The sequence below is a fragment of the Halyomorpha halys genome, unplaced genomic scaffold (genome assembly GCF_000696795.3).
Source record: "Halyomorpha halys isolate HHAL.00 unplaced genomic scaffold, Hhal_1.1 Scaffold836.1, whole genome shotgun sequence".
Lineage (NCBI taxonomy): Eukaryota > Metazoa > Arthropoda > Insecta > Hemiptera > Pentatomidae > Halyomorpha > Halyomorpha halys.
The window spans coordinates 278,539-292,213 of record NW_027116095.1 but is presented as its reverse complement, the minus strand read 5'-3'; positions in this window follow the sequence as shown (position 1 = coordinate 292,213).

Below are 13,675 nucleotides of genomic sequence, written 5' to 3'. Positions count from 1 at the left end.
TTTGATGCTATATTGTATTATTATTTAGAATGTTTTACAATGTGCAAGGAATAATAATTTTATGAATTTATTTAGTTATTATGAAATTATAACTATAGTTTTATTTAAGTTTACTCTACATACAATTTATTTTCGAAATCACCAGAGATAAGTAGATAACCCAGTATTACGCCGAGCTGAAGTGGCTCTATCCACCCTTCTGAAGCTAGTATTTTCTAACTTCCTTCTATTCCAAGTAATTAGTACTCAGCATCCCTCCTGTATCCTATAAAACCTGCAATTCAAATCCTCAGTCCATTTCCGTACTACCAGGTCCCGTTTGTATAACATCTACCTTCCACCTCACCGAACTGCTGCGTTTGATAAATCATTTTCTTCCCAAGCTGCATATCACTGGAACTCCATTCCCTCGAACATAAGTCATGATCCAACCCGTCCCTCGTTTCAAATCTTTTATTAAATTACCTTTTACTTCACTAATCTAACCCAGTATTACAATAGTACAGATAATTTGTAACTATCTTATAGTTCGGTTTTTTATGTATTTAGTTTTTTAAGTATAATTCCGCTTCTCTGGTTTGACTAAGCTAACATGTTCATTTAAGGAAGAAAAATACACACCCAGCACCTTTTTAGCATCTTTCTTACAATGAATATAGATCATAGCTAATCCTCAAAGATCATAGCTAATTAGTCAGTTTCTTATACCCAACTATGGCTTAATGAAATCTTTAGTAAACAATTCTTATGTCGTCTGTTAGATATGAGCAGATCAGTGAGTCGAATTTTATAATTCCCTTACAGAGATGGATTATTTATGAGTTGTAATATTTTTTATTGGAAAATTTTAAACCTTTATAATTGCATGTACGCTTGATTTTATGAGTCCAGCGTTCATATGGGCTTGAGTAAGTACGTGTATGTACTTAATTTCTGTCTCAATTTCGTTTTGAACATTAAAGATAAAATGTTCAAAGTAATATGAGTCATTTGTTATGGGTTTTTAGTTTGGTAGTAAACTAAATGGTTGGTTTTAGCTGTTCCCTAGAAATCTGTAGTTGTACAGAATAACGAGCCAATTATTAGAACAGTAATCTACTCTGTCTGATGACCATATATATTCCGTTGCACGATCGGAGTTAAATAAGGTAAACAAGAACATGTGATCTACAAGTCAGGGATCAAACGTTTTTGAATGGACTTCAAAAATAAAGGTAAGGATATTCATCATAATCATAATGTCTAGCCTATGGCTATGGCAAATGTGTTCCAAAATCGGTATTGGGCAAGTTCATCACTGGTGTATATGTTACACCGAGTTGAAGTGATCCTTCCAAAAAGATGTTAGTATTTACTAGCGTACTACGTACTCCAAGTCATCAGAACTCATAGCCATTCCTATAAAGCCTGCACTTCAAATCCTCTATCTACTACCGTACTACCACGTCCTGTCTATCTGACTTCTACCCTTCACTCCACTGAACTGCTCGGTTTGACAAATCCTGCTTCCCCCTGAATCTCCATTCATTCTACCATACGTCATTCACCAACGGTTCCCTCGTTCAAACACATGCTGTTCAATCACCTCTATCTTCCCTGGACAGAATAAATTTTACATCGGAGCATTATATGTAAATATTGGATTAGGTTTATTTTTTGTTTTTGGACTATAGCAAATTACAAGTCCAGGAATAATAAGACCATATTTCATTTAATTTCGTATTTCAGACATGTAGGCAAATACTGGAAGCTGATATTTGCCACCATATACTAGGTCAGACTGGATATGATTATGGATCTATCTTGAGTGCAGTTTACCCTCTGCAACACCTACCAAAGGAATGTGAGATTTTGTTTACTCAAACAAATTCTATCCATCCCCGAAAGTACTATATTCTGATCTTTTGCTTTTTGGGTTTAATTGGGTTCATTGGAAGAAGAGGTTTACATATTAAGATATGCAGGAAAGGTTAGTGGAATCGGTACGAACCAGATGCCTTATGATAATAGAATTTCACCAATCCCAACGAAGTAAAGAGGGTTTGTTTATTTTATATTTATAAAGATATTCTGATTTATTAGTTTATAATATTTTTTCTGTCAGAAATGTCAATCTATTGCTTGAAATTATTATTAACGGTATTAATTTATTAACAAGCAGCTCACAACTACATGAAATTTAAATCTCTACTTTAGTTTATCTTATTTATAATTATTTAAGTCGATAAATATATCTTATAGAGTTTTCATGATACCGGTAGGGTCAAGAACGCCACCTCCGCTTATAGAAGTTGTCAAACAGCATTGGAGCAGCAATGGGAAGTTCCAGTTGTTCAATAAAAAGCTCCAATTTGTTTTATTTCCTCCATTAGTGGGCGGTACGCTATGTTATTCGTCCCGAAATGTATAATTAGGAGTTGATAAAAGAATTATACAGCCAAACCCTAGCGGGCGTAATTATTGGTCAGGGAACGGTGGGGCCAACTCTCCCAAATCGTATTATGCTCCAAGTAATGACCGCGGTTCGGGCACTGTATCACCTCAATCTAAATTGAGTTGTGTAAAAATGAATAAAAAATTATTTTTAAAAGGATAATCACAGGATATTTTGTTTGGTGCATTTCAACAGTAATAGAAGTTTTGAATAAATTAGTATATAACAATGGCTCCGTCAATTGTACTGGCTGAATTCTGTCATTAACTTTTATTGGTTTCGATAGCATCCAATTCACGTACACGAAATAATTTTTTTATCACTATTTCTTTTTAACCCCTACAAAAAATTTTATTTACAAAAATACGAACAACTTAATAAAACCTCCGATCCGATATAAATTTATTTTGTTTTCCGCATAAATACAAATATTCTGTTCTTTTGGTAGTGACGAACAAAAAAAAATATACATAATAAGCAATTATGAGAAAACATTAGATCATATTAAATTGACTCTTACAAATATCACTTCTTCTTCAGCTAAATAATATTTATCCGCAATTTAGTTATATTTTTGTTTATATTGGAAGCACTGTCGTTTTGCGTTGATGACGCACGATTTGTTTATTTGTTGTTATGTCTATGCAAGTTTCAAGCTGCTAGGTTAGTTTCGTTATCGTTGTCGTGCTATTAATCATGGTTGCTCCGCTTGCTATTTGCACCCATGAAGATCAACGTTCAGTGATCCGTTTTTTGTGGTTGAAAGTGATTTGCCATAACGGCCACAACAAATGGATTGAAAAATTCAAAAATGGTAACACATGTTCTACGACCGTTTCCCGCCACAAATGAAGAAACCATTGAGCGTTCACGTGAAATGGTGCTCTTTGGTCTGGTCCACTCAAAGAAGCAATAAGGGGTCGTCGATTTACCTCGGACGAAGCAATGAAAGAAGCGGTGTATTCCAGGCTCGCAGCTCAACCGAAAAACTTCTTTTATGGGTGCATCATGAAGCTTGTACAACGATGGACCAAGTGCGTTGAAAACCAAGGGGACTATGTCGAAAACTGATGTACTTGTAAGGTTCCTATTTGATTATAATTAAATTTTATAACTATATTGAGGATAATAATTGACTTACCCTCGTACAAGAATAGTATGTACATATCCTATTCTTTTCAATCTAATCCTTCAAAAATTATGATTTTTTGTGGGGCGAAACGATCAATCGAATCATTAGATAAAATTTTATCTAGGTGAATTTTATCGGAGTCCATCCTCGTTTTTACAGGCATAAGTTAACTTTTTCAGTGTGTAACAGCAAATTTTGATCTATCCTTAGTTATATATTTATCGTTTATACTTGCCCACGCTCAGTGGAGAAGGGAGTGAGTTAAAGGAAAATAATAAATAAAAAAAAATAAGTATAATCGCCAAAAGGGAAAAAAGACAAAACAATAAACAATAAATTGCTCCTTAGGCGCCACGTTATTTTTTCCTTGGAAATAGCGAAAATCCCGAAACAATATGCCTACAATATATCCTTATATAAATAATAATAAAATTATAACCACTGGTGAATACCTTTACATGTAGATAACAGAAAACCTAGGAGTGTTACCTTCCACCTGTTGAATTATCGAAATATTAAGTAAACATAACAAAAAAACATAGGTAAAATTAACAAGTTGAAAGCAGTGTACATGCATAAGAATGAACAGAAGAACTATATGTACAAAAGTTTAATGATAAGAAGAAATATACGAATAAGAATATTGTTATTATATAATATATAAAGTGATATTAAAATAAAATTTAGTTCGAACTCCACGTAGTCTTTGGGTGTACTCCTGGCAGAACACAAGGTTGTCCGATATTTCCTTTCCGGTCACCGTATCACCAGAATTATAGTGATATAATCTCTAACGATATAATGCCACAACTCTCCTATCCAGGACGTGCTGCAGATTCCCCTTCACAAAACCAAAGCCTACTCGTCTAAACATATCGCTCGTGTTTCTTTTTTTCCCCATAATCCCTTTTGTCTACGCAGATATCGCGAGTGTTTTTATATTACCATAGCAATCGTAACAATTGGTAAACTTATAGTTCAAAAATGGCTGGTCCAAATTTAGATAAAAACTGGATATAGGTGTAAAATAGACCTGGTATATATTTCATTAGATTCCGTCAGAATATTATTCTCAAACAACGAATTATTATTCTTGAAATATAGGTAATGAACAAATTAATTGGAAATCCCCACCCCCATAAAAAAAAAAGTCAAGAAAATAATAATTTCAAGAAATTTTGTTTAAATAGAAACAGTGAGGAATATATACTCACCCATATGATTGTATATACATATATTCTGTGATATAAATAGTATTTTCGCTAAATCTATCGTTTAGAGCAACAACAATAAATCTATATTTTAGAAATTTTAAGTTTTTTATGCTGTAGCGCTGTCTGGCAAGGATTAAACTTTTACACAAAAACAAACAATTAGAAACCTGTAATATGTTTCTCTCCCCCTTTTTTATTTAATTATTTTCGTAATCAGCACCTCACAAAACAAGAACATTGCATCATAATTCTGGCTAGAAATTCGGATTATTACCCAACAATGAACTAACGTTAATTTCGGCGAACATTAAATATTAATGATTACATTAATATTATATTTTATTTCATTTTCAACTCTTTTTTACTATCTTAGTAATTTTTGGATAAAAAGCTATTTAAAGAATTGGGCAGAGGGAAGGAGGTTATTGTTGCAATGAGCATGTAATCATATATGAAAAATTCTTTTACTTTGTTTATGATTTTGGAAGTTTTTTCTCTGATCAAAGGGCGTGTTCATTCTTCCATAGAAAGATTTAACATCCGCTATCCAATGACAAAACACTTTACGAAAGAGCTGGCAAACCTTCACAACCTTTGATAATGACACCGAATTACATCAAGCGCTAACGAACTAATCACCAGCTGGGATAGTGAGTCGGTGACCCGGAAAATTCGGGCCACAACGCTAGAATCAAACGCTATTACAGCCTTAAGTTAATTGGGATTTGGGATTCGTGTCCTTGTACAGCCTTCCTTCTCTGCTGGGTATCACTTCAGGAAGTTGTGGGTGGGATCATGAACAAATTGAGTGAAAAATTCCAGTCATATATCATGTAGACTCACCCATTTTCCGGACAACGGTATAGAATATTATTTCGGTTAAGTAATTACCGAATACAAGAAATAGTATAATATATAATATATAACAATGCATTAGCTGGAATATATTAACCTTTTAAATTTTTTAATGTATTTCTTTTTCTTTTTTTTAGAAGGGTATAAGTGTTGTAACACATGAAGATGTAATTTGTTTTTCTACGATATTATAATAAACTAGTATAAGGTGATTAATATTTTGTAAATAATTTTGTTTGTGAATAAAATAGAATAGAACGTTTTTATTATTCAATATTTAAAAATTATCATTAAACTTCATTAGAAGATGTTAGTACCTTTAATATGACATAGTGGGAATATGTGATGATATGATTTTCTTTTCTACAAGTTTGTACTGTTTTGTAGGAAAATATTAAAAAAACCTACACAATAAAAAAGACCAGGAAAGTAATTAAATAGACATATGTACATAATGAACAATTAACCAATTGACATATTTCTATCAACAGCTTTATATATATATATAAAGCTGTTGATAGAATAATAAGCTATATATATATATAAACTTTTTTTCTTTAGAAATCAAGAAAGAAATCAAGGCCCAACAAAGACCAAAGAATGAGCAGAGGAAAAGATAGAAGCAGATTCCATAATTATTTGTTAAAACATTTTGAGCTCAAATTGCTGGAATATCACACATTCTTTAAATATCACTTTTGTAATTTGAGTAATAAAATATATGAACTGGTTAAGTCTTAAGCTCAAAATCTTCATATATAAGACAGGCAGGTTAAACACAGTAGTTTAAAAACAATCACGATATTATGCTGAATAATATTTAACCATCAAATAAAATAAAAATAGGCTAACTTCACATACCTACAAAGGGAGAGATAATAATAAATATCAAACACTTTATTTACCATATTTGTGGGTAAAATTATCAAGGAAATCTGTAAATATTAATTTTCACAATATTTATTGGTACTATTTACACTTAATGCCTTTTAAGCTCAAATATTGGCTTCAATTGGTGAAAATCCTTTTTAAAAAATTTTAATTTGTTAAAATAGGTCCAATTTATGGCATTTGGTGAATTTTGTAAAGCCTTAAACCATTATCAAGTTTTGTGTAGATTGGTTGAGTCGTGTTGATGTTTATATTATGTTTTTTTTTAAATATGAAAAGCTCATTATTTGAAATATAGAAGATGAAATCGTTGATCCTAATATTTTGCGATTTGCGATAGGACCATTATTAGCCAAGATACTGCCTATCGAAACCCATATTAAACAAAAATAGATTTTGGGAAGGTTCTCTTTGAATTTTGTTTATTATTTATTATAACATGAAAGCTGTACACCACCAAACATTCTAAATGATAGTTAATTACTTAGATAGATTCTTATTGGTATATTAGTAATGAGAAATGAAACAGCGTTTGTATTTCAGTTTTACAGAAACCGGTTATTTACATATATTTTATTCACCAATTTTTATAGTTCCCTTATAGTTTTATTATATACTGTTATTTAAAGCCATAAACTAAATAGTTATAATAAGCAATAAAGTTACATTAATCCAATGTGTAAATGCAAATAATACATGTTTAATTTTATTTAAATAAATTAATTTATATCAAACTTGTGTTCAATTAATCTACTAAATCTAGCAACAGCGAAGCATTGCCGAATCTGCAAATTATGGCGACATATAGAAATACTATAATTTAAATTAATCTATTATACATTCTTGTAATATATAGATATATATATTTTTTATTGTTTTTGCCATTTATTTTTCACTTCATTAATATATTTTCTTTATTTATTCTTCAACTTGAATATTATTATTATTCATTTTTTTTTTCATCGCTTTTCAATATCTCTCTTAATATGTTTTCTCTTTTAACCATAATATTTGATTTTTCTTTATCAAATATAAAAGAAAATTATTCTGAAAAATAAATTGTTAAAAATTTGATTATAGTAATTAATATTTTTATTCATTAATCAGTTATTTTTATTTATACATATCATGTAGTTTAATGTAAAAAAATAAGTATATATACACATACAAATGGAATATAGTTTCATTCATCGGTAATATAAATTTAAAAACTTAATAGAAATTTGAAAATATAATTCAACAAACATTACAAGGCATATCAGGAAATAAAATATATTAAAAAAAATAAATATAACAAAATAATAAATACAAAAATTAATAACTATAAATATATTTAGAATGAGCTATATCAAAGTATAGGGTCATTTTGCTTATGGTTTTAGCTCTATTGCATTTGTTATGTGTATGTTTGGTAAATGTTAAAGATTTATTTTCATTTGTGAAACGATAAAGGACAGTCTAATTTTACTAATATTTCAATAGTTTCATGAAGCCACAATGTTCTAATCCGTGTGTTAAACTCCGAATGTGATAATTGTAATAATGCTTTGAGACTTTAAGGAACTTTTAACGCCACGAGTATAAAAAAAAAAAAAAAAATGTTAAAGTACTTCTCTATTTATTATTATTCTGTTACAATCAACCACTAACTTCTTTTCCAGGTGGGATTCGCTTCTTTTTCATTTCAGCATCTGCTCAAGTAAGGGATCAGAACCTGTTTTGATTCCAAGGTCAGATGCAGCAAAGGTCATCCACCGTACTATAACTTTAGTATTAATAAAAAGACGAGATATAAATTTATAGACACTAATTTTTTTTTTTATTATTTTATACTTAAACAGCTTAGGCTTTTTAAACTAAGTACACAACGAATTAAATATTAAACTATAAAACTTTAAAGAAAAATTTCTCAAGTTGAGTAATTCGATTTTCTGTATGAGTTAAAGCTATTAGTGAGACCTAATGTTAGTTAAAAATAATTTTTGGAAATATATTAACTTAAATAGAAGTGAATGTTTTTAAAAGTTTAATAACTCCTAACTTTATGAAGATAAACTGACAAACGACTATAACAATAATTAATTATTTATATTATATTATAGTTATTTTGTCTTGTAATAACAAACTTAAGAGAGCGATTAAGAATCAGATCCAGTCCTCGAGAACTAACTTTAAAAAAATGAATAGCAACCATATGATATAAAAATACAATCTCATATTTAGTTATATTTTTTGTTAATCTAGCCCCGGCGGTTGCATAGTTAATTATTATAAATGTTACTAAATAAATAATGAATCACAATAGAGTAATAATTTAGATGCAATATTTGTATGTAGTATTGCAAATACTGATGATAGTATCATTTATCGTTATAAAAGTTAAAAAATTAATAAAATACTGAAAAATATCTTGTTTTACTTCATGTTTAATTATGATCATGAAGAAGAATAAAACAACAAGTATACAAACAACAAACAACAAAACATGATACAGAAGTTCTGATTATTTCATGATGAGGACGATTATTAGTAATATATGAATTAAAAAGTTGAAGTATTGTAGCATTGTACAAGTCAGTGTAATTTGCACACATCAACAAAGTTGACTGACAGCACAGTATTGATCTGGATACGAGGACACAAGGACATCCCGGGATATCGCAAAGCTGACTAAGTGGCAAAAGCTGCATCATTGATCGCGCCATCTAACTGTTTAGACTGCCCCCACAACGACCTCTATCCTCACATGACAATACAAATATTAAATAAATGGCAGGCTGCTTGGACCAACACCACAGAAAACAAATTAAGATAAATCAAGACTGCAGTAAATCCGTGGAAGACATCAACCCAAACCTGCAGACGACACGAAGTATTTACTGACAACGAATTGGACATACTCGACAAACCCAAGAATACTTATTGTCAGGAAAATCTAAAACAACATGTAGACAGTATAACGTACCATTAACTGTTTAACACATACAGACAGACTGACATTTGATAAACACCGGCATCGGAAACTTTATTAAACGATAATATCCCTCACATGCCGAAAATATTTGATTATCTTCAGAATAAATAAGTATGAATACAATAAATAAATAGTTTTATTTTTATCACATAAATTAATTTCATTTACCGTCATCGAATAAAATATATATATATATTCCTTTTATCTCTCATTTTTATTTTATTTATATACATATTCCTCAATATCAACTATTCTATTCTATTCTATTAAATCAGTTTACATAGTCTAGTACAGATGTGATGATATTTGGAATGTTTCCAAGAGGTCAGTCATGCATAGGCAAACATTACTTTCGCTGTGGTTTGCCTCATATTATATTTATAAAAAAATCTGATTACAAAAAAAAGGCAGAATCATAATTCTAATTATTTTTTTTTAATTAAAAGTTTAAAAATGATATAATAATTACAGTTTTAATATTGTAACTGCTACAAGGTAGATAATCGCACTTTCAGATGTATAAAGGATGAACGGTAGATGATCACCAGTACAGATACAAATTTATCCATACCTGCTAGTTTGATGGTGAGAAAGACCTAAATGTATTTTTCTAATCTTCTGTTATCTATTATATCACAATAAAACTATTTGAAAACTTTTAATTTACGTAATTCGCTCGGTATACCAGTGATTTATAAGGAGTTAAGTAGGGGTAATCCCAGTAAGTATATACTCAAGCCTATTATGTATAAAAGTTTGAATATTCTTTATGTGTTCAGATAATTTTTTTATGCACTTAAATTTGGTCTATTAATATAATATCGGGGAATACATAAAGAGCAATTAATTATTTTTTTCTAAATCTGGTAGTTTATATTTAACTATAAAAAGAGGTCAATAATCCAGTAATTATAGTTCATTATTATTAATCCGTGACTATAATTACACCATGAAGATTATCATGGGTTTTCCTGTATTTGTAACTTTTCCTTATTGGTGTTACATGCATTGATATTCGCACTAGAAATCAGGGAATCCCGTTCGAACAAAACCATAGCATGACAGCTCCCAAATTAATACCCATTACAGTTGATATATTTCAATAGAGGTTTCTGTTTAATAAGGAGCAATCGATTAATATGTAATTTATTTTTATTTTTTTTTTTTAGAATTTTTGTTATTGTAACTTCCTATTTATCGAACCTGTATTATTACAGGATAAATTTTGGGTATAGATTCGTACGTCTTCGCTTGCTAAGGAAGATGCGTCCAATTGAGATCCGATTCTTATAAAAGGAATGACAGTGCGACAGTCGTTCCCAATAATATGCCAACAATGAAATTTCGGATTTTTCAAAATCAACTTGAGACAGCGCAACCGCTACCTGAGAGGGCGTGGCGACCTTGTACCCACGGGCTGATCACGTGCGTCGAGTTTTATTGTTTTTTGTATACGTGTCTGCTCCAACAACAACGTAGCCGGGTGGTTTTTGGTTTGTAATGCTGTAAATCCTGGTGGTTGTTGCATGGGAAAAATGATCCCTTCTGGTTAGAGGAACGATCTCCGGATATTTGGAAGCATCGGAACGCCGCTTGTGATTGCACATATTTGAAATTTTGTTTAAAAATAAATTAGTATTCTAGAAAGTAAATCGGGGTAAATGCGGACCACAATTTTTTTGCCTTTGCTAGGCAATGGATAATTTAATTTTAAAGAGGGAGGATTGAAACTTAGAATTACAAAGAAAAATCGAAAGACTCGACCTAGGTGGAAAGATTATGAAACCCTTCATCATGGATTTAATAAAAAACGTATAATAGACAATAATATTTATTTTCTATTAAAAAAAAATTCAAACTAGTAGCTGGAAAGAAAACCATGTATACACCAGAAAAAAAATTCAATACAATGAATAATAAATATGTATGAATAAAAAATAAATAAGTGGTATTTCTATATCAAATAAATAAATAAAAATTCACATCTAAGAAGTAAAACAGAAATAATTTTTTCATAATTGTTCTTTCTTCAACTAGAATTTTTAAAAAAATAAACTTAATAAATTTATATCAACGACTTATTTTATTAAGATTATGAAATAAATAGTTTAATTCAAATCTCTTGCCAAACTAAGAAAAAGAGTTTCATAAAAAAAAGAAACTTATCCCTCGTCACTGCTTTTGAAAGCCTGTCGTGACAGAGTGAAAATGCTTTTGCGTACCGATGCTGGCCATTGGCAGAACCCTAGCATAAACAAACACTTAAATAAATATATCATCCAGTGCCTTTTTTATCTTCGATTAGGCTTTAAAGGGTATTGCGATATGATAAAGGATTAGGATGATGAGTAGGACTAATAAATTTGGATGATTTGAATGAAATAAGGGAGACAATTTTAAATATTTCAAATTATAAGTAACCTGAGCAAGAATTATAGTCAATAATTCAAGCAACAAAAAATGTTTCTCTAACATCTATAGAATATTGTGTGTGAAATTACGGTTCCTAATAATGCAGAGCAATCTCAGTAATTGTACAAACATTCTAATAATCTGTACTGGCCAAAAAAAAAAAAATAAAAATACTAATCCCTTAATCTCTTCATACCATGCAGAGATCTGTGGCACAACTAAAAAGAAAATAGATTTAATATAAATTAAACGTTATTTATTAATTGAAGTCATCCATTCGACAAATTGCCACTCACGTAATTTTTAATAATCCTCTGCAACCTCTCTGGCATATTTGTAAATCATAAGAATAAATTAATAATAATTAATCTATAATTATTATTTATTGAAGAAAATTGTTAGAGGGACCAGATTTTGTCCTTATTATTTTTCAATTCAATATTACAAATCTCCAGTAGAGGAAAACAAATCAAAATTGAAAATAATAACAAAGGCATATTGGATAATATATTTGAGCAATTTTTAATAATAACAAACAAGAAAATTATCAAAATAAAAAATATTACCAAGAGTAACTTAGATAACATTGAAATATTATCCTGCCGACAATTCTCATCAGAAAAAAATACGTAAATAAATGTAATACCGATGTAAAGTGATAAAATAATTATTTATAAAAGTAATAATTACAAATTTAATAATCCTTTAACTGGAAGAGTCTATGGAATTAAATGGATTTAGTGAATGACACAATTTCGTCCTTATTAAACTATAATAGTTTATTTCATATCATACAGCAACGTTTCGGGAGATTTCCCCCATCTTCAGGCTGTTGATAACAAATACCTATATATGACATAAAATTTTCTCCTATTAGTCTTACTTGCTAATATATTATAATATTAATGTCATTATTGAGTAAAAACTTTCTAATAGTCATACATTGTAGGAGAATAATTACCTTAAGATAAAGAGAATAAATACCTTTTTACTCAATAATGAAATTAATATTATAATATATTAGCAAGTAAGACTAATAGGAGAAAATTATATGTCATATATAGGTATTTGTTATCAACAGCCTGAAGATGGGGGAAATCTCCCGAAACGTTGCTGTATGATATGAAATAAACTATTATAGTTTAATAAGGAAGAAATTGTGTCATTCACTAAATCCATGCAATAATTACAATTTATAATATTGTAACTGTGACAAAGAAGACTATCGTAGTTTTAGACGTAAAAAGAACGAACACTGGACGGTAACTGGTACAGGTACCAACTTATCTGCTACCTTAATAGTGAGAGAGGCCTAAACGTATTTTTATAGTTTTCTGTTATCTATTAGATCCCAGAAAAACTATTTTAATAATAGTGATTTACGTATTTAATTATGGTAAAACATGTAAATTAATGACCCATGAAGGGATAAGTAAAAAATCAATAAATCATCATTTTTTAATGCACACGATGTATATATTTAAGTTTTTAAAAAATGAGCAGGATATTTTGGAGTTTATTTCGCCATTTTATAGATTAAAAAAAATTACTGACAGTCAGAAAATTTCATTCAAAAAACGGTAATGAGCATGCGCTCGATAGTTTTTTGACAAACTTTTCATTGGAATAAATCTAATATAAATTCTGAAACAGCTAATTTTTATCGGAAGAGCTACAGATCAATATAGATAATATATTCATCTACGATCTTAAGGTTGATAAAAACATATAAACGGGAAGTAAAGAAAAATAAGTCCTTGTGA